At 38.3% G+C, this 23,499-nt stretch overlaps 1 protein-coding gene across 1 annotated transcript in view; it reads right to left on the bottom strand.

Moving 5' to 3' along the window:
• RPAP2 (RNA polymerase II associated protein 2) overlaps nucleotides 1–23,499 on the bottom strand; it is a 112,604-nt gene that overhangs the window by 32,135 nt on the left and 56,970 nt on the right. The window lies entirely within an intron of this gene.

Here is a 23,499-nt window from a genome sequence, read left to right as displayed (position 1 = left end):
CAAGTGCTGTGTGTAATTATACTCCTGGAAAGTTAGCCAATGAAGATTTTTGTTTAACCTTATTTATTCCCTTGCACTTCCCCTTAAATCTTTAACTGAAAAGACTACTTCTTCCCCATCCCTCAGTCACACAAAATGTAAATGATCATAGAAAGATATATCATTAACTTTCTAAAAATTTTAAGTTGACTTAAATCCTTCTTAGAGTAAGGTGAGGTATAAAATGAATAAAAACTCTAATAGTTTCTGTGTACCTCTAAACATTAATAATCCAGTGGACTAAAATTTGAAAAAGAATAAAAATTCTCTAGAAGTGGTTTGACTAGACTATAATGAATTGGGACTTCTGTCTCCACAGAGCTGTTTATTAAATCTCTCCAGCTTCAGAGCGCATTCCTTTCTAGAAACTATGTGACAGTGAATTTGTGGTTTCCTTTATAGTCTGAGAACTTTCTGGAGGCATTGTGCTTCTTCCTCTCCCCTTCCAGCCCTCTCTCACCAACTCCTGTTTCAAACATTTTGCTAAAGAAACATGTCAGATTTGAAAATTTAATTTTGGAAATAAGGCCTTTCATGCCAGACTACATTTTATGCCCATGCTTATGTAAGTGCCTAAATGATTCTTTTCCTGCAATGACCTCTTCAAAGCTTTTAATTTATTAAAACTGGCTTAAAAAACTTTTTAAAATTATTGTACTTAAATATAATAGTAAACCCAAGCTTATTTTCAGTAGTTTAAATTGGTAAGATGTTTTAAACTTGTTAAATTTAGCCTTAAAAAGAAAAAGACAAAAAGACAGTCAGTTTTCCATTACTCCGGAGAGGCCTCATATTGAACTGGCATTTTAAATCAAGTGCCCTGAAACGTCATAATAGAGAGAGACTAGAACATCTGGTTCTGCAACGCGCTGGCTTACTCCTTTGTCACCCAGATGGGAGGGAAAAGGAGGGTTTTGAAATGCATTAACCTCTTACAAATGTTCATCTATTACACAAACGCTGGAAGATAAAGCTAACTGAAGTTTTTTGGAGAGATGATCAATTTCTACCCTTTATCTGGTTGATTTGATTGGATCACAGTTTCAAAGTTGAATTCCAGACTGGGAAAACTAAATCCCTCCATTTATACAACAAAACAAAACCACATACAAAAAACCAACCAGAAAACAGAAAATTCCAGGAAGTCTGGAGCCCTGGCAGAGTAAGCCAAATGAGTTCATCATCACACACAGGTATATTCTATTTGTATCTTTCTGATGCACCTGAGATTATCTTCTTATAAGAACGGAGAGTGATATCTCATGAAAGGCATTACCAGGCACTCACATGCCTGATTGCCCCCTAGTTGTCAATGCCCCTTAATATGTTGTATCCATACCTCTCAGAAAGAAATAAAAATACCCTGGAAGTATTTCATTCAACTAGAATAGCATGCACTTATTGTTTACACAGGTCCATTCACTGAATCTGTTATATAAACAAAAAATTATATTCCATCTTAAGCAGCTGCCTGACATTGAGTTTACTGCTTATGTAATAAATTGGAAACCTTCTGGAAGTACCACTCTTAACCCTCTTACCCTCCCCTCCATGCTAAAAAGATTAGGTGTTCAGCCCAATAAACAGGCTTCACTTTTTCTTCCATCTCCGCTACACACGGAGCAGGCCTGGGTACATGCTAGGCACCAAATGCAAGCTTTTGGTCCTAGTATTTCAGGAACTTTATTTACCTCCACAAATTAGAATGATTGGGAATTCTGCCAATCATGTTTTCCATTTTAATGCAATGGATCCCTAGCCTCCCACCTTTTTGGAGTCACACTGTTGAATTTAAAAAGTCTTGTCTTTCAATAGATCAAAACTCTCCTTGACATTGGCAACACCAGCGATGACATCCCTGACCACCTCTCTGCACCGAGCCACATGTAGTGCCATGTGTTTCATAGACATTATCTCAGGTGAATGGCAGACAGTTCCCCTCACACCACTTTCTCACCCAGCAGAACAAAATGTGCGTGCAACAAGCCAGTGTTTGCACATCCTTTCTACAGCTTCCATAACACAAGCTCCTGTTTCCATTTGTAGTAATGAGAAAAGCTCACAACAACAGTTCTTGCCACTTCCCTCATTGTTCTTGTTTGGAAATGGCTATAAAACTTTACCACCTCATCATTATAGATCACTTTAAAAATAAAATAAAATAAAATCTAAAAAAAAAAAAAAAAAAAAAAAACCCAGTGGAGAGTCATGTGAAAATTGTGTTTTCTCTTTAAAATTATCCTCTCTAGAAACCAGGCTCATGAATACAAAAAAAAAAAAAAAAAGGATTGTTTTGATAAGTTATAAAGTCATAATGAACAATAAATATATCAAGATGCCGAAACCTGAAAAATCTTTTGGTATACTATAACTTTATGAACAATTCATTCAAAAGAACTATGATTTGCTTCTATCTCCAAAGTAATTTACATTTAGCGTTGAATAAGGACCTTATATAATTGTTTTCCAGATTACTCAGCTCATCTACTTACATGTTTTATTACTTAACAGCAAATGACTACCTGCCTACTCTTCCAGCCTGCTGCTTACCAGGCATTTCTTGAATTTTCATGTGATCTCCACAGCAAGAGGCTTTTGTGCTTACTTTCAGAGATGAACCAGAGTCAAGATCATAACATTTTATCAGTTTATTATGGTTTTAGTCAATAAGACTTGATTATAGCCACTGCCAAAGATGCTTCTAACTGCTGGAATTTTACTTTTTAGGGTATATGCTGCCATAATAGTAGGTGCTGTCCAGCTGAGTGGAGTTGGAGAACCTATGTGATGTAGAAGAGTATTATACTGAGCTTGGTGACAGGGTTCTATATATAGCCTTCTTTTGTTAGCAGTGACCATGGAAGAAGGCTTTGGAAGCCACAAAGCACTAGCAATACAACCTGTACGTGTGCTTAGAACCAGGTCCAATGACATACGAACAAAAACTTATTACTGAACTGTTCCTTTCATGGTCAATAACAGTCTCTTAATTGCCACTTTTAAAAGCCCCTTCTTAGTTCTCTTCCCAGTGACCCTGCAGTATTTGATGTTCCCAGTCACTTCCTCCATTCCTGGGATTCTCCTTTGGCTTTTGAGGCACTCTCTCATGGTTCTCCTCTTACCCTCCTGATTCTTTACAATCTCGTTTGTAGGCATTTTTTTCACCAGCCCATGAATGGCAGGTCTTACCTAAGGTTTCATACTGACTTTCTTTTTGTAGTATTATACATCCCATCTTATGGCTTTGACTATCAATGACTCAAATCTCTTGACTTCTCTCCTGGGATTTTCCTCCCCTTGGATGTCCAAAACATACATCAAATACAGTAGGTTCAAACCTGAATTTCTGACCTCTCATTTCCTTCAAAACCTGCTGGTATTAGAAACGTCAGTCATCTTTAACTGTTACCCCTTAATGTTCTTTGTTCAGTAGTTGCCAAGCCCTGCTACTTCCCTCTGAGGTGCCTCCAGTTCATTTCACCTTCTCCATTCTCACGGCCCCTCTCCTAATTCAGATGAGTTGTCTCTTCCCTGGACTACAGCTACTGCCTCCTAAGTGGCTCTCACTCCAGTCTGTTCTCCACATTGCATCACAACCCTCCGTCACGTAGCCAATCACTTTGTTCTCTGGCTTTAATAACTACTTGTAGGATAAATCCAATTCTTTGGGCTTTTTTATTTCCCTTTATTTTCATTGTTTTAGTCATATGAATACATTCTTATAAATATTTCAAATATTAAAATGTGTATTGTTAGTTGTATATATTTTTCTCACCTACCAGACAGATAACTGGGATCACATTTTATTCACCCATTTTTATATTCCCACAGGCTTGCTCTCTTGACAATCTGGTGAATGATTATAAAAGTAACATCACTGGTTCCCCATATTAGCACTTCTCAATGTACTACAGTGGGTTTGTGGGCCAAATTCAGCTTGCTGCTTATTTTTGTAAATAAAGTTTTGTTGAAAACCAGCCATTCCCACATATATATTCTATGGCTGTTTTTGCACTACTATAGCAGGGTTGAGTAATTGGGACTATAGGGCCAGCAAAGCTGAAAATACTTACAATCTGGCCCTTTATAAGAAGTTTGCCAACCCTTATTCTAGAAGACTATTATGCACCAATTTTAATTTAAAACAAACACTACTATAATGCTTTACATATTATAGTTCTGATGATGACAGCAATTAAAACAGGAGATGAGAAATCTAAAAAAAAAATCACTTAGATTTCTAGAATATTCCAGGTCTGGTCTGAGAAAGTAGGAAGATGCTTTAAGAAACCAAAAATACTTCATAAAATCTTCTAGCTGGAGAGAGAACTTTCCCTGGCTTACTCTGCTCTAGTCAAATTGACCACCCTTGCCTCAGTTATGCCGAAGTTTAGTCTGTTCCCATGTCAGGGACTGGCTGTTTTCTTTCCTGGGGATGCTCTTCCCCCAGATCTCTACATGGTGAGCTTTTTCATGTGACTCAGTTTTGTTTGAATGTCACCACCCAAAATCAATCTTCACTCTCACCCTCTACTTATTCTGCTTTGTCTACACAGTCCTTAGTCTTGTCTAACTCTATTACTAGTCTGCTTGTTTACCGCCTATCTCCGATCTAAAAGAAGGTGAATATCATGAGGTCCATGACTCACTCACTATATACCTTATGCCTAGCACACTGCAGATGATTAATTATTTACTTGTCGAATGAAGAAACAGCTTAGCCCGGCTGGGTGGCTCAATTGGTTGGAGTGTCATCCTGTACACCAAGAGGCTGTGGATGCAGTCCCTGGTGGGGGTGCATATGGGAGAAAACCGATGGACGTTTGTCTCTCACCTCTCTCTCTCATCTCTCTCTTTCTCTCTCTCTCGCTCTCTCCCTTTCTCAAATCAATGAACATATCCTCAGGTGAGGATTAAAAAAAAAAGTTTAAGAGGTCACTTATTTATTGTACTTGTTAAAATGTTTTTCTTCTTCATAAAATTTTTCTCCTTTCCTCTTTAGAGAAAGGAAGGGAAGAAATATTTTCTTGACTCCTTCTCCTCCTCATACATAGTGGCACCTTCCTGCCAGAGTGTTTCAGAACATCTATCAGTGAGGTGAGATGAGCTTCAGATTCATCAGGTAGAGAAGGCATTGAATCAAAACCTACCACTTGTTCCTGCATGTCCCCTCCTCACATCCACAGTCCTGGAACTCAGTGTTGTCAGGGAAGTGCTGAGGTTGGCCAGGAGTGAGTAGTGCTTTGCTAAGTGCCTCTGAACTGGCTTGGTTTCCAGTTTTAATTCACTTCCAGTCCTGCAGCGAAAACTGGAGCAAAGGGTGGACCCTGGAGTGGGTGCTTAGTAGTATGTTCCTCAGGAACAAAAGTACTGTAGCCTCACAGGTGAAACATGAAAGGAAATTCTTTTCACTTTAAATGAGATATTTACTTGGGCAAAAGGAAGAGCAATTTAGGACATCTACAATCCAACTAGTATAGGTCTTTATTTCTGTGTATTTCTAGCTGTTTCTACTGTTCCTGAATGAGGTGTACTTTTATTCTTTTTTAGGTCAATGAAAATAGCAGAATGTAGCCACAAAACAAGAACTCGACTGTTTTTGGAACTTATACTTCCTTTCAGTTTCCTACCATTAAGAGTTAAACGATCAAAGAAAAGAGATTCAAGATCCCTTCTTAATGTAGTGTTTTGGTTCCTTTATATAGACTGCAAATAAACTACCTTCCCCGATGTGTAGCATGTTGCAATAATGAATAAAATTTAAGTTCTAGACATGGTTCCTCATTATAATCTAAGTATCTCTTGCAGAATTTTATTTTCTCCTTCACAGAATTTGGGGGGAAGGGCAAGCTCTTAATAGTTATTCCTTCATATTCTTGAAAATGGCTCTGAATTATTTCTAAGTCCTTTTGATCTTTCCTCAGAGATGCCATCTGACTACTCCTTATTCTGATTGGTATTCTTCCCTACACCCATTTCTACAATAGCTTCTCATTTTCCTAAAATGTAGTGCCCCAGAATATAAATATTATCTAAAATCATTACTTCAAAACATAAAACAACATATCTCCCACTCCACAGAAAAATAAGAAATAAAACCTTGAATGTCTAAGTGATTTTTGAAGTACAATCTCAGGACCTTACCTAACACGCCGCCCCCCACCTTTTGTTAAATTGACTCTCCAGGCTCCTCCTTTCCCCTTAATTCTTTATCTGCACACTATTAATTATGATATGTTAATCACTTAACTGTTTAACCTTTTCATTAGAGAATAACTCCCACCCTATTATATACTGAAAAAGACTCTAGCTTCTATTCCAGTCCTGCAACTTCTAATAGTGTGTATCAAAGAAAACCACTATAAACTGGGCCCAAATTACTATAATACTTCTACTTAAAAAATAGTGATACACCACAGTTGGTATTTAACAATTGGTATTTAACAATGTGTTTTATGTAGGAAATACTTTAAAACAGCAGAAAATGTGATTGGCTATGAGTAAAAACAAGATTTTTATGTTCCAATTTATTTCCTTCAGTTCTTTTAAGAATGAATAAAAACCTCTAAAGGTGACACTAAAAACATGGCCCACCACAAACAGTGTGTATGCTGGAGAATATCATTTGAAAAAAACACCGACATAACTTTCAATGTATAAATCACAAACGAGAGGCTACTTCTCATAAAAACACCACTGATTCAAATATCCAATCTGAAAAGACAGGCAGCCTTCTATAACTAATGCTTTACCATATGGTAAGTGGCATGACAACAAACGCTAAAAGCCAAGCGTCAAACTGTATCTCAATGATAAGGCCTTTATTTAGCTGACTGCTCCACATATGCTGCACATCAAAAAGAGAGAATGCAAGTCAGGTTAGGACAAGTACCCTCCATTTGTTATGACTGAGCTATCAAACAACATCTGGTTAACAGGAATTATTATACACAGTAGTAAGAGGAGTTTCAAAGTTTGACGACTAAGACAAGAGAGAGGTTTTTAATTTACAAGTGGCATAAAAAAAAAAAAAAAAAAAAAAAAGACCGTTACATCCAAGGATTTAGAGCTGTTCAAACTCTTGATTAAGCCCCAGAGTAAGTCACCTGTAACTTTGTGAGCCACTGGTTTGTATCTTACCAATAGAGAAAGCAATATAGAGTCAAAGTTGTGGTGCACTGAGCAAGTAGAGCTGAATGACTGATGGAACTCTATTATCCACCTCCTGTAGTACAATAAAAGGCAGTAACAAACTTGGATTTTTAAATGGCCTTCCCAATAATGGTCCCTATTGCTTTGCACAGTGCCCTCACTCCCACCGGAACACAATGCGGCTCCAGGAACACTGGAAATCACAGCACAGTATGAATTATCCTCTCCTGAATAATCTGTATGAAATGTGTGGAGATCACATCAAGCACTTCCCTGAAATGATAGAGCACAGACATCCTCTACCCTGACCCTCAAAACTAAGAGCAAAAACTCTTGGAGTTTCCTGAGAGTTATTAATTTCCAAACTCACAGAATCAAACTGGTAGGCTGTTGTAAAATGACAATGAACAATACTCCTCATTCTCAATCTTAATGGAAAAAAAAGCTGTGAGAATGTCTAGGGGAACAAATGTCACCAGAAAGCATGTCTCTCTATGGTTTGGGGTTGGAGGAAGGGACAGGAAGTAAAAAGCCACGAACTTTCTGTACCTATCAGATTTGAGAAATTAGTGGCTTCATACAGAGTCCTGTTGCACTAGGAAAACCTGTTCTTCTGATTACCATGCATAAAGGTGATGAACCTGCAGAGACTACTAAAAACTTAAAAGAATTTTTAACATTCACTCTCTCATCCCTCAGAAGTTAGGGCTGGGATGGAGAAGGTAAGAGGTATATTTCTATTAAACAAAAATACTTACAATGTTTACGTGCACAGGCACTATGCTTGTCACTTATCAATTAAAACAGAACAGATAATACAATACCTGGCACTTTGGGGGCTTAGAATCAAACAAGTCTTCTGGGGCAGAAGAAGTACTTTTATTAATAATGGTCTGGGTAAATGAAGAACTGCATAGTCTTATTTTATGAGGCTATACTACCATTTAATTTCCTCAAGAATGATTTAGTTTCAACCTAGCTGGTTTCCTTTTGACAGATGAAGTAACTGAGGCTTTGGACAGAGTAAGGGATTTATCCAGGGTCACAATGGTTAAGAATAGTGCTAAAATGGACATGTTTATCACAAAGTCATCTCGCTTACCTATCAAGTCTCACTCTCTGTTTCTTCCTGCATGGCAGTAACAACTGTCACTTTAGCCATACTTTGTTGTCTTGTGAAAAATGAGTTGGGATTTTCCTTCCTTCTCTATAGCAACAAGTGCTAAATGTTAAAGGATCAAACCAGAATACCTCGTTGCACAAACATACACTCAAAACCGAAACAAAGAGCTGTGACCAGTAAGTAACACAATGGTTCAAAATGTCATCTATTTTCAGAAATTTGAGGGCCTACACAAACCCAAGACATTTTGCAAAATGCCTCTCTCAAATAGTAAAAAAAAAATTCTAGTATAAACTTTCAAAAGAAATTTTATCTGTATATTTAGGGCTCTTTATCATGTGAATAATTAGGATTCCATGTTTAACATAACTCTTTTTTTTCTATCTTGCTTTTTATCTCACTTGCGAGAAGGCAGAAGATTCAACTTAGTCAGCGACCCTGTAAAAACCTTTGTCTAATCTGTGGCCCCTGGCTTCCTCTCTGAAGTAACACAGGCACACAGGGAAAGAAACAAAAAAGTAACCCTCCACTGTGGAAGAGCTTTTCTTTTTCCATAAAATAACATGGACTGGGCCATGTGCATGACACATTGCTAAGCTGCTGTGAATGTTGTTTTTAAGTAAACAGTAAACATGGCCTTACAATTGACAAGTGGTCAGAGCTGAGTTTAAAAGTTAAGGAACTTTAAAATGCATGCTGGGTGAGTTTCTAAATTAAAGGAAATGAATTTGTTTCCTTTGAAGAATGCCAGTTCTTTTTCCCAGTTCCCTTTGTGGCAAGATCTCAACCACGAAGTCAAAGGTAAGAAGCATCAGTGATTTCCAAGTTAGCAAAAAGATTTTTTTCTTTATGAAACTAACTTGTTGGTCTTCAACCTTTATGTGAAGTTGCAGTAAGTGTTAATTCCAGAGTGAGGTTCAAGTGACTTTCTTAAGGTCACGTAGTCAGTAAGAGATGAGCAAATAACCCCAATAGTGCACCCCACCAGTCTACACTTCTAACCACTATACCACACAAGCTAACGTCTGATTCATTTTAAGAAATGAATCAGACGTTAAATGCTAATTTGTATATACTCTTCAAATAATTTTTGAAATCTAAATATAGTACTACAAAATAAAATGTGCTGATGAAAACTGACAATTCTACTGTTTCTAATTCATCTTTTCTCCTGACAGCCAAGAAGCACCTTCCAACACCTTTAATTAAATTAAGACTTTAGAAGAAAGCTAAGAAGTGCCTCTAAGCAAGCAAATCCTGGCAGATATAGCTAAATTAACTTACTTAGCATATCTCTACCTAGCGCACTAATACTTGCACTACAATTAAGGATGGTGGTTCTCAATTGTGTATGCACAAATTACAGTCACCTGGGGAACTTAAAAACATACCTATATCCAAGCCCTACCTCAGACCAATGCATCAAAATCTTTGAATCAGGCATTAGTCTTTTCTAAAAGCTCCCTATGTGATTCTAATGTATAATCACTGCAGAGACTCACTGTTAAATTTCTGAAGTGAACTTCTGGTCAAGATGCAGGCAGAAGTAAACGTGGCTTGCCTCCTCATACAACCATAGCAAAAATTACAACTAGACTACAAAACAAATTATCACCCAGAATTGTCAGAATAGTGAACTGTATGGAAGTCCAGCAACTGAGGAATTAAAGAAGTCACATTTATCAGATGGGTAGGAGGGGCGGGGATGGGAGACATGGATGTGCAGAGGCATGGAGGTGCAGAATGAGCGGAGCCATACTTACATGTGGTAGATAAAAATCGGGAGGGAGAGACTTCTGGCCAAGATGGAGGCATAGACAGATACACTGCATCTCCCTCCACTACTAAGAAGGAATATAACTACCTCAAAACTAGAAACAACCAGAAGTTCCAGAAAATTAAACTGCATGGAAGTCCAGCAAACAAAGATATAAAGAAGAAATACTCATCCAGACAGGCAGAAGGGGTGGAGTCGGGGTGGAGAGGATGAGATGTGGTGGCAGCAGCAGGCCGGCAGAAAGTGCAGTCACAGGTTTTAAAGTCAGGAGGGACACCTGGGGAACATTCCCAACTCCTTACCGCCCGTGCAGCTCACTGTCCCAGCACCGGGGAAAATCAAACCTCATTGCTTCGGACTGTGCAGACCAGTAGGGGTAGGGGGAGAGGAAGAAACTGCCGATGTCTCATCAGAGTCCGCTTGTTTAAAGGGACCCCACGGTCCTAGAATGTCTGCAGATCCACCCACTCTGGGAACGACAGCCAGGGAAGCAGCTAGAGGGGTGCCAGTCCGGTGTGGAAGTGGGAGAAGTGCCTGGACAAGGGGCAAGTGCTGGGCAGGCGGCATTGTTTCCATCTGGACCCCTCCCCCACATACAGGTACACAACCTAATGAAACAGTTCTCCTTGTACTGACGAATCCCTAAGGCTCCGCCCCTTACAACGTAACAGGAGTGAGAGCTCTACCTGGGACGCAGAGGTAAACAAACACAGGAGCCTGTCAGAATGAGGAGACAGAGAAGTATGGCCCTAAAGCGGGAACAGATAAAGGTTCCAGTGGGAGAACTAAGTGACTAGGAGATAGCCAACCTAACAGATGAGGAGATGGACAACCTAACAGATGCAGAATTCAAAACACTGGTGATAAAGATGCTCATAGGCTTGACAAATAGGCTTGAGTATGGTAAATGCATAAGAGAAGAAGTGAAGGCTATGCTAAGTGAAACAAAAGAAAATCCACACAAAACCGATGGTAAGGGGAAGAAAACTGGGATTCAAATCAATGATTTCGAACATAAAGAAGAAAAAAACAGTCTTCCAGTGCAGAATGAGGAAGCAAAAATTGAACGAAATGAGGAAAACTTCCCAAATTTTGTGAAGGAGATGGAAATACAGGTCTGGAAGGACGGAGGGTCCCGGGTGAGCTGGGCTCAGAGGGGACCACACCAGGATGCATCATGATTAAGATGCCAAAGGTGAAAGATAAAGAGAGAGTCCTGGGGGCAGCAAGAGAGAGGCGAAGAGTTGCCTACAGGGGGGTGCCTATAGGACTATCAGCTGATTTCTCAGAGGACACTTTGCAGGCAGGAAGGGACTGGCAAGCAGTATTCAATGTGATGAAAGGTAACCTGCAACCAACACTACTCTATCCAGCAAAGCTATCATTTGGAATGGAAGGGCAGATGAAGTCCTTCCCAGACAAGGTGGAGCTAAAGGAGCTCATCATCATCATGAAGCCATTATTATATAAAATGTCAAAGGGACTTAGTTAAGAAAAAGAAGATCAAAACTATGAACACTAAAATGGCAACAAACTCAACACTATCAACAACTGAATCTAAAAAATAAAAACAAAATCCAACTAAACAAACCAGAATAGGAACAGAATCATAGGTATGTAGATCATTTGCAGGGTTATCAGCTGGGAGGGGGAAGGGGGAGAAATGGGGAAATGGTGCAGGGATTAAGAAACATAATTGGTTGGTACAAAATAGACAGGGGGATGTTAAGAATACTATAGGAAAGGGTGAAGCCAAAGAACTTACATGCATGACCCATGGACATGAACCTAGGGGGGTGGGATTGCTGGAGGGAAGGGGCGTACTGGACAGAAGGGAGCAAAGGGGAAAAAAATTGGAACTACTGTAACAACATAATCAAAATATACTTAACAAAAAAAATCGGGAGGCATACCTCGGGAGCAAGGGATCCCAGCTCCACACCAGACCACCCAGACCAAGGTTCTAGTGCCAGAAAGAGCAGGAAGTTAAGTCCCCATAATTTCTGGCTATAAAAACCAGTGGGTATTGGGATAGCAGAAGAAACTGTGGGATTCTCAGGAGTCTCCTCTTATAGGGCCCACAATGGATAGGACATAGGCAGACTCACTCCCTCTAGGCTCCAGCACTGGGGCAGAAGCTGGAAGGGCACCATGGGCATATGGGGAGAAATTAAAGTGTCTGGCATCAGGGCAAGTGCTGGGGGACAGCTTCCTCCCGGACAAAACTCCAGAGCCTAGGCAGCAGCATTGTCCCCTTTCTGAGTCCTCCCCCTACCAAAACCACAGAGTGGCGACACCATATGAAAGATGCCATCAACCTTGTTCACATGGGCTGCGCTGCCCTTGTGACTACCTAAGACTCCACCACATCCAACTTACTGGTGTGCTTTTTACAATAGGCCACGCTACTAAGACAGGAAGTCAAAGCAGCTCTACCTAATAAACAGAAACAAACACAGGAAGGCTGCCTAAGCAAGGAGATAAAGAAACATGGCCCAAATGAAAGAACAGAACTCCAGAAAAAGAACTAAACAAAATGGTCATAAGCAATCTATCAAATGCAGAGTTCAAAACATTGGTTATTAGGACGCTCAAGGAACTCATTGTGTACTTCAACAACATAAAAAAGACCCAGGCAGAAATGAAGGTTACATTAAGTGACATAAAGAAAAATCTACAGGGAATCAACAGTGGAGTGGATAAAACTGAGAATCAAATCAATGATTTTGAACATAAGAAAGAAAGATACATTCAATCAGAACAGGAAGAAAAAAAAAAGAATCCAAAAAAACAATGACAGGCTAAGGAGCCTCTGGGACAACTTCAAATGTACCAACATTTGAATCACAGAGATGCTGGAAGTAGAAGAGAAGGAGCAGGAAATTTAAGCCTTATTTGAAAAAATAATGAAAGAAAACTTCTCCAATTTGGCAAAGGAAATAGACATACAAGTCCAGGAAGCACAGAGAGTCCCAAACAAACAAGACCCAAAGAGGATCACACCAATATACAGCATAATTAAAATGCCAAAGGTGAAAGATAGAGAATCTTAAAAGCAGCAAGAGAAGATAGTTACCTACAATGGAGTTCCTATAAGACTCTCAGCTGATTTCTCAAAAGAAACTCTGCAGGCAAGAAGGGACTGGCAAGAAGGATTCAAAGTGATGAAAAGCAAGGACCTACAACCAAGATTACTCTATCGAGCAAAGCTATCATTTAGAATGGAAGGGCAGATAAAGTGCTTCCCAGACAAGGTAAAGCTAAAGGAGTTCATCATCACCAAGCCATTATTTTATGAAATGTTAAAAGGACTTCTTTAAGAAAAAGATCAAAACTATGAACCTTAAAATGACAATAAACTCACAACTATCAACAGCTGAATCTAAAAAACAAACTAAGCAAACAAGCAGAATAGAAACAGAATCATAGATATGGAGATCATTCAGGGGATTATCAATTGGAAGCGGGAAGGGGGAGAATGGGGCAAAAGGTGCAGGGATTAAGAAGAACAATTTGGTAGGTACAGAATAGACAGGGGAATGTTAAGAAGAGTATCGGAAATGGAGTAGCCGAAGAACTTATATGCATGACCCATGGACAGAAACTAAGGGAGGCACTGCTGGAGGGAATGGGGGGTACTGGGTAGAGGGGACAAAGGGGGAAAAATTGGGATGACTGTAATAGTATAATCAATAAACTATATTAAAATTTTTGAGGTGTATAAATATGTGCAGTTCTGATCATTATACTTGTTAATTACACTGTTGGAAGAAACTGAATAGCAAATGAAATGAGATCTTTACATAAATACTTATGTAAAGAAGCAGAAGGTAATATAGTACAAAATAAAGGTCTTCTCTACAGGAATTTATACAAGGAAGATAATATTTCTGCCTCAAGGGGGTTAAGAAAGGCTACTAAGGAGATGGTGACATTTGAACGTTTAACATTTGAAGACCGGGCATTTTAAGCAGTTCACGGTGCTAAAAAAGATGCTTGCAGGGGGAAATAGTGAACACAATGTAAGGACACAAAAGTGAAATAATCTGGATAGGCAGGATAGGGCCACTTTAGGAGGGTCTTGAATTTCAATCAAAATTACATAGTAGGAACTGGGCCATCACTAGGTTTCTGAACAAAGGCCGACTCTGATTAGAATTAAGCTTCAGTGAGCTTATTCTTATAGTTGGAGGAAGGATGGACTACTTGAGGGCAGAAAGGAGACCTGTTTTAAAAGGCTGTAATGAAGCAGTCCAGGCAAGTAAGGAAAGCCTCATGTGGGCTTAGTAGCATTGGAAAGGTGAAAAAACAACTGGATAAGAGAATTTATAAAGGAAGGTCTTGGCAATTCAACAGATATGGAAGATAAAGGCAAGAGAAGCACCAAGGACAAATCAGATTTCAATTCTGGATAACCAGGAAGATGGAAATGTCACCAGAGAAGATGGGACATTGAAAGAGAAGATGAACTCAGTCTACAATTTGAAAATTTGAATTGTCTGACAGATATCCAAATAAAGATGCCTGGGGTGGGGGTGCGGGGGGAGGCCTTCAAACCTAAGAGAGATGTCAGAGCTCAATATATTGTACAATTTTGGGGGGAGGACATGAGATATATTTGACAGGGAAGACCAATATTTTCTCTAAGATAACTCCATTATTCTGTACCAATTATGTCTGTAGTGATTTCTCGAACTAATCTCCTTCACCACCACTTTTCTGAATCTCTTGCATCCTTCTCTTAGGTTTCCTATTCATCAAAACTACAACCAGAGGTCAATGCTATGACCTGCTTTCTTCAGACCTACAACAGGACAGAGGAAAATTATTGAGAGGAGAGGAGTGGGATGAAGAAGGGAACTTTGAAGATTGGTACCACTACAAATCCATGGCCTTTGGTCTCATCTGGCACTTGGCATCACTTGTTAATTTTCTCTGGCCATTGGTTACTTTTCCAGATCCTTTCAATAACTACTGTTACCACTACTTACACTCTTCCCAACTACCATCTCTTTACTCTTAGAACACAACCTCATATCCTACTTCCTTGAAACATGAAGTCAGGCATTTTAAAATCTCTTCCTTCAACTTACATATTTACCTATAACCACATACTCTTCATTATTTTTCTCCCTGTCTCAGAAGGTGTAGTATTTCTCTCCTGTTCAAGCTAATTCATCTGCCTGTGACCAGGATCCCATTTCTTTGTGTCTCCTCTGGGACTCTGTCATTATGTATATCTGTACTACTGTAGCCCCCCATCCCAATTTTACCGGCTCCCTCTCCATACCCTATCAACCTGCTTAAATCTCTTTTATCCAAAACAAAATGTTACTTTTCAATCTCTCTCCTACCCTTACTAAGTTTCTAAAAAGAGAAACCTATATTCGCTGACTCTACTTCCTCATCTTAATCTGGGATATTCAGGGTTCAAATATGCCTTCAAATTATATAAAATTTTTTTTTCAAATGTGTACATTTTTCCCCTTGAGGAAAGCATTCAGATCTTTAGTCCTACTTTCACTGTATAACTATATATCTCAATGTATAACCTTATCTGCAAGAACTTGTTAGCATTTAATTTCATAGTTTGGGGAATTTTAGAGCACATGTATGTGTTTCTGATAAGCAATGTTTTTCTGTGCACTGAAACCATAGGAATACTAGTTACAACCTGGTGGTTACTTTATTCTTTCAAAACATTTTTGTAGTGTAGCTGATTTGTCACTCACTACACTTAAAAACCTCTATGTGATGAACAACATCATAATGTGGGGCCTGAAAAACTCAACGGAAAGAAAATCAGTAAATAATGAAACTGAAATAGCACAAGCAATCTGGTTACTGTACTGGGATTTCACCTCCACAGAAACTGCAGGTGCTTACCAGGCAGTCTGTAGTAGTCTGAGTACTTCTGCTCCATTGGAATACTGGTATTAAGTCTTGTGTATTTTGATATGTCCCATCTATTAAGGCAGAGTATACCTGAGCTGTACTAAATTAACAAACAGCTGACTCTCAAACTCCTCATTCAGAATGAAGAGTGGGACAATATAAACAGCAACATTGGAACCCTCAATATTATTAAGTCTCGTTTCACCCACTGGCCTTTATCATTTGCTCTAAACCTCTGTAAAAATATTTAAACATTGAGTAAAATGGAAGCATCTGAATTTTGCCTGGAAAAGTCACATGACTTTATTGTTAACTAGAACTATCCGAATGAGAAGAGTCAGATGCAGGAAGAATATTTTAAAAGTTTTAAGTCTCTATAATACACAATTTAAATAGAAGTGTTTAAAGCAACAGAGAAAAGACACACTAGGAGGGTGAATTAAGTAAGCACTCAATACAGCTGAAAATAATCACTTTCTTTTCTTTATAACTTTCAAGTTAGCAAGACGAGTTCATAAGTACAGTCAGTAAAACTAGTTAAGAGTTTGCCTCTAGAGTGAAATTTTCCATTAGGATTCATTAATATTTGATAAATGCTTCCAATTCAACAAATACCAACAAGTAAAACATTTAAAGAATTCTCCAGAACTGTGTCTGTGATGCATCAGATAAATAAAATATTTAGTGACATATCTGCATACTTGGTGATTAACCGCCCTTTAACTGAGTTTTTTATTTTGTCAATCTACAGGAGATAAAAGAGTAAGTCCAAGAAGACCAGAGGAAAGTAGTATTTGGAATAAAGATTTTAAATCAAATAAACATTAAAAAAAACTTAAACTGTTCACTGAATTTATAATTATGAGTTAAAAGATAATTTTACATTTACATTTAACTTTGTTTTTCATTAATTTTTAAAGATTTTACAAAAATATATTTGCAAAAAAGCAATGTTACATTTGGTTAAAAGTGGCAATTCTTTTTAGCCCAAACAGTCATATTCCTTAGACTGTACCCACTCTGAGAAATATGAATCATCACAGAGACACAGCGTCACTGTCCCGCCTTTCATTCATAATAGTAAGAAACTAGTTTTGTTTTACCCTGTGTAATGAAATTTTATAAAAGATTTTATGTTTTGGAGAGAGGGAAAGGGAAGGAGAAAGAGGGGGAGAGAAACATCAATTGTTTGTCTTTCATGGGTGCCCCGACTGAGGACCAAACCCACAACTTAGGCATGTGCCCTGACCGAGAATTGAACTGGCAACCTTTCGGTTTGTGGACAACACCCAACCAACTAAAGCCACACCAGTCAGGGCCATCGTATAATGAGATTTTACCAGAGCTACCAATTCTGTTTAGGTCCATAATATCAACAAAAATTTATCCACATTTTTTCTATCCATTCATTCATTTGATTTATTCTATAAGTATTAACTGAGTACTTATGAAGTGTCAGATTGAGCGCTTGGCACTAGGGAGGCAAAAGTAATCTAGACAATGTCTTTGGCTGTGGGGAGATTATGCTTTGGTAAGAAAACAGTTTCAAATTCACTTCACTTACTGCAGACATCCTTCCTGGTTTAGTACTGTTCACACATCTAAACACAATTATTTTTGACAAATGGAAAGTCTCTTATTCTCACATAAAAATGTGTGTGTGTGTGTGTGTGTGTGTGTGTGTGCTCGTGTATTTTGTGAAGTACATGTAGTTGTCCCCAACACTGATTCGTAGGTCATAAAAGATGAGAAGGTAGGGAGGGTAAAAATCATGCATATGGAAAAAAAGTTAGTCACCAGAATGAAACATAGCAGCTGTGTAAGTCAAAGGCTGCCCTAACATAATTCTCCTAGGGCAGATCACTGACCTGTGGTGGAGGGGATTAAAAATCAATCAGAGCAAGTAACGAATAATACTAATATGAGTTTTCAGAAGGGGAAACATAAAAGGTTTGGTTCATTCACCTCTGAAATTAAGAACAGGAGGCAACATGTTATGAAATAACACTGACATTCAAGGAAGAAACAGTGGGAAAGGGGATGGGTGATGGGGATTAGGGGGAAAAAGGAAACCCAAATGTGCCTTTGATAGTTTTAGTTTTTTCATGGGCCACAGTCTGTCAGTCACCCTATGTCTTGTTAGTAATGTCAGCCCTACCTAACATCTCTTCCCCTCTGCTTTCAAGATGCTCAATCCTCTGCTATGCTGAGAAGTCTTCTGAAGATCTGCCATGTTGGATTGGATTATAATCCCTTTCTCCTTTCCTTTTCTGCCAACTATATGAAAAGAATGGTTAACACTTGCTACATGTAGTATCTTTACAACCGTTTACAACAGGAGCCTTTGCAATCTGGTCTCTACTCCTATCACTACAGAAATTGCTTTCTTAAAGGTCACCTACAACCACCTAATTGCCAGAACCACAGCCTGTTTTCAGTCCTTATTTAGCAGAGAATAACTACTGCTTCTCAGAAAGGTAGTTATCACCTTTCTTGAACCTCAGAATCCTTGATAGTGTTCTGGTGGTGTATGTACCTTCCTGAGGTACACTGTGCAGTGGAGAGTGCACGCATTTTGACCTTGGACAAAGTGCTTATCTTTCCAGAGTCTGTTTCCTTCCTCTGCTAGTGAGAGACAACCACAAACTCACTGATGTGAGGATCAAATGAAACAGCATATATATAAAGGGTCTAGCACAGCATTCGCGCATAGTTGATGTTCAGAAAATGACCTTTTCCCCCCTTTCTGCTTCCTCTGGATCCTCAGGCATCCTTGGCAGGGGTGTGAATGTTCCACAGGTTCTACTTCATGTGGACTCTGCACTTAACGCCCTTTACCTCTGCCGTCTAACCCATCACAATGCTGACCCCAAAATCTAGGTCTCTGATTTTCCTTACCACCCTTCAGCTCCAATTGCACGTTTTTAACTACCTACTAGGGAACCACCCAACTGGATAATCTGCCCGAATCCTAAACTGAACAGGAATAATCTCAATGCTTGTAGAACAGGTATTAAACCAAATGTATCATCTTTCAATTAGTTTTTCCTACGCATTTCCCTACAAGCACCAGCATTTTCCCAGCCATCTGTCTCAATATTGTGAAATCATGTTTGACTCTCCCCCTCCCCACTGCTAAACTGTAGATTCTGGAGCTATAATCTCTCTCAACATGGCTGTCTAACATTTCACTTCCATTGCAATCATTTTAATTAACTGCCTCAGTGCTCTCTGGTTAATGAGGCTGTTACTAGCAGAGGCTTTGAGAAAATTCATTTCATAAATTGTGTGCACAAGAGGCAGAATGCAAGGCATTAATGAAAAGCACCACAATCATGGACAACAGACTAGCTCCCCAAGAAGTTTGGTTAAGTGAATGGATGATAGATCATCTAAAGGTCAGTGAGGTTAAGAATAAAGGATAGGTATGTTTTTTTTTAAACTTTAAAGATGAATAAACACTTGCAGGCAGTAGAAGAGGTGTCAACAAAGAGCAAGAAATGGTTGCCTCCTAATTTCATTGATTTATTCATTCTCTGCTAGATATTTATTGTAAATCTATGATATTCTAGGCACAATGCTAAGTGCTGAGTATATAATGTTGAATAAAATCAGATATAGAACCAGCTCCTAAAATCTTCAAGTTGAGTGAGGGAAACATATTATTCAAGTAATCATACAATTAAATATGAAACTGAAAACAGGAGAAGTGCTAGAAAAGATAAGTGCTTGGTGTTATGAAGGTCTATTTATAAAGATATTTAATCTAGTCAGGGAGATCAGGAAAAGTTTCTTGTGGAAGAAACACTTCCTCAAGTTCTGAAGGATGAAGGTAAATTAACCAAAGAAAATGAGGAGGGAAGAACATTCTGGCCAGAGGGGACAACCTGTGTGTACAGTTTGAGTCTGATGAGAAAGGCTGGAAGAAGGTCAGAGCGGCAGCAATGGGGAGAGCAGGTGGGGTGATGTGAGATGAGGAGGCTAGAGAAGCGGCTGGACCACACAGGCCATCTATGTAGGTCACAACAAGAGTTTTTTCTTAAAGAGTAATGGAAGCCTTTGAAGGGACTGATACAGGCCGAAGGTCGGATCAGATCTGACTCTGCAAAAGGCTGATCTTCCTAAAGCACAGGCTTCATGATGGTACTCTGTTCAAAACTTAAATGAGTTGCACTGTCCACTGTAATAAACTTACTTGCCATTAAAGGACCGAGCTCTACAACAAACACAACTTTCCAATCACTCTTTTCAGTTATCTTGTACTTTTAACTATAGCCTTTCTTTTTCTTTTTTCATACTATAGGTCCTCCTAGAATTCCCCCATCTTTTCATTTCTATTTTTTTAAAACTCCTTCTATCTTTGGGATCCATCACAAATCCTACTTCTGTGCAACCTTTTTTCTGATATTCTGAGTCACGGTTTTTGCTTCTTTGAATGCCCACAACAGTTTGTACTTCTCTTTGCCATTTAATGCATTCAACTTTTTATTGTAGTTACCTGTGCACATGTTGAGCTCCCCTTTTTCTCAAGCTCCAGCAGGCTGTGAAGTGTTTCAGGGCAGGGGCTTTGTTTAACTTTTGTATCCTGCACAGGGTATGAGACAGTCTTACTCACAGCAGCTGCTCAATAAACATTTATTGGCTGTTTTTTGAGTCAGATGTCTAAGTATTTTAAACTCTGCCATTTTCATGTAGACACCAGCTTCTACACTGATTTATACTTATGATGCTATAGCAAAGTACGAGTCTCGGCTCCTTTTCTGGTATACATGGGTGCTACTTATGATGGTTTTAATGGCATGATATTAAAGACAAAAAAAAAAAAAATTCCAAACAAACTCTTTAGAAGAAAAAAATCAGGGCTGCAAGTAAGGTAATTATAAATCTGTTAATTAACAATCAGATGGTACTATCCCAGAGAAGAAACTCAAGTTACTCCATCACACCTAATTCAAAGAAGATGTACTAATGAATATTTGGGTTCTTTTCATCAATGAGAAGAAAAGAGGAGGGAGCAAAAAGGGAAAATGTTATTCTAGAACTACTTTTAAAGTTTCATTAAATGTGAACTGAACACAGAATCAGAAGCTCTCACATAAAGTAATAACTTTCTAGGCATCCCTATTCATTGATAAGACTTATTCCCAGAATAAAATGTAAAAAATAATGTGGAAGGGAGAAAAAAGGCTCACAATTGTGGTGAGGATTCTGTAAGCAAAATATTTTTAAATATATTTTTACATAAAAAAAATGAACTTACATATTTCATTTTGTTCTTCATCACTTTTAGTATAACGCTGAGATACTAAACCACTCAACCGTTTCCTTCTGCATCCAGGGAAGGTTCCTCATCTTTGATATGTAAAGCAATATGATGTCAGCTAAGCCTGCAGCAGAGAGTAAAGGAATCTTGGAGGTGTTCCTCCTATTTACTTACATGAGTGCTCTGTAATCCAGAGAAAGTGTGTCAAGCTTAACGACTAAGGTACCTAACAGATAGTCATACTTGGGCAGTGTCACCATGGCTCTCTGAGCAAAATGTAATTGTTTCCTATGCTAAATATCATTGTCCCTTTCAGTAGTCCCAAATTTGGAAACCATGAGGCATGTGAGGTTATTACTGTTAAGAACGTCTACAAAAAATAAAGATAGTAGACAAGAACATACCATGGAGAAATATGTCATGGGTTTTCTATTTCAGAATTATTATCTAGAAAATTGAGATAAAAACTTTGATTATAAAAGACTATGATAGCCAAGTAAAATAAAATGTTTTTCTTATAACAGATGGTTTATACTCTGATAATATTTGCATTTAATGCTTTAGGATTACCTATTAATAAGGAAGCAGGGATGCTTTCCATTGATATTTCTAATTCAAAAGAAACGAGTTCTTTGTAATTCACTTTGTAGTGATATATTATACACAGGTTTGTTTAAAGGGCTGGGCTGTAGTGACTTTAAAACTTTATATCCAAATCCTGTTTGTGACAGATCTATAGAGGAGCTTTGTACATGCATGTTGGAAAGCTTTTTGTCATAACTGTTGCTATGTAACAATTCTCTCACAATAGTGGTTCCAACTTTTTTTGAATGCTCTAAGATTGAAGAAATGCTCACACTCTTTCAGTGCAGAATCCTGGGGCTGGAGAGAATAATGCCCTTAAGCCTCATGCTTCCTAGCCTGCCCTGCCCTGTCCCCTCAGTGAGCTCAGTCAGGATGTGAAGATGTCATTGGCGGACTTGGAGACTGACTTCTTAAGTAAAGGTCGTGACTTGGAAGGGCAAGTGCTTCTTGCTATTGTACTCGTTGTCACTACTGCTGTCGCTGTTGCTGCTTGGGAGGCACTTTTTTTTTTTTTTTGCTAAGAAGCCTTAGTAACTTTAATATGTATTGTAGCTGGAGGTTGGGGACTCTCAGTTGCTTATGGATTAAAAAACAAAAAAACAAAAACCCTAACATTATAAGATTACCAAAAATATGAGGATTTCTGAGGGAGAATTTTTAAACAATTACTATTTTTTCTTTAGAAAATATCTGGATTTCCACATAGCCCTGCTGGCTGAGGGTAAAGTTACAACAATTAAAAAATATTATATTTGTTTTAATATAAACTCTCAGCAATAAGTACAGGGAGGTTAAAAATAACTATTAGGGGAAAAGGGGAAAAAAAATAACTGAAGTAAGGACTGTTTAGTCCTTAGTAAATAGGTAAATACTTAAAACTTCACAACGACAAAGTACAGTGATAGTAAACACCATAAGATAAATCCAAGATTTACACAAGCAAAAAAACCAAACAAACAAAAAGGAAGGTTATAGATATGCAGGAATCCAAAATAAATCCCACCAGTTTCAGTTCAGACATTAATTTATATGGTCTCATATTCAACACTATTATCTTTTTTCCCCAGTGTGTGTGAGGTGCTCATAGGTACTCACTTTGTATATGTAGTAGAAATTCCCAGAACATAAGAATTTGATATTGCAAGTCCATGAAAGTCTCAAATTAATTAGAATAGGCATATTTAAGTTTTAAAAAATTGTAACTATAAGCCTCTAAAATTACTACTGGGTGTGAAGCAAAAAGAGATGACCTTTAAAGTTCAGTCTATGGAGCCCTATATATTGCCAGTGGAAATTACAAACAGTGCAGCCACTGTGGAAAACAGTGTAGCACTTCCTCAAAAGGCTAAACATAGAGTTACCATATGACCCAGTAATTCCACTCCTAGGTATATACCCCAGAGAACTGAAAACATATGTTCATACAAACACTTGTACACAAATATTCATAACAGCCAAAAAGTAGAACCAACTGATCAATCAATAAATCAAATGTTGTATTACTCATAAAATGGAATATTACTCAGTCACAAAAAGGAATGAAGTAGTGCTGCATGCAACAATATGAATGAACCTTGAAAACATGATGTCAAGTGAAAGAAGCCAAACATAAAACACCGCAAATTATATGATTCCATCTACATGAACTGTTCAGAATAGGTAAAT

Source organism: Furipterus horrens, unplaced genomic scaffold, assembly GCF_987537825.1.
Source record: "Furipterus horrens unplaced genomic scaffold, mFurHor1.1.pri manual_scaffold_3, whole genome shotgun sequence".
Classification (NCBI taxonomy): domain Eukaryota; kingdom Metazoa; phylum Chordata; class Mammalia; order Chiroptera; family Furipteridae; genus Furipterus; species Furipterus horrens.
The sequence above is the reverse complement of the archived record's forward strand: the minus strand, read 5'-3'. Positions and strand labels throughout refer to the sequence as shown.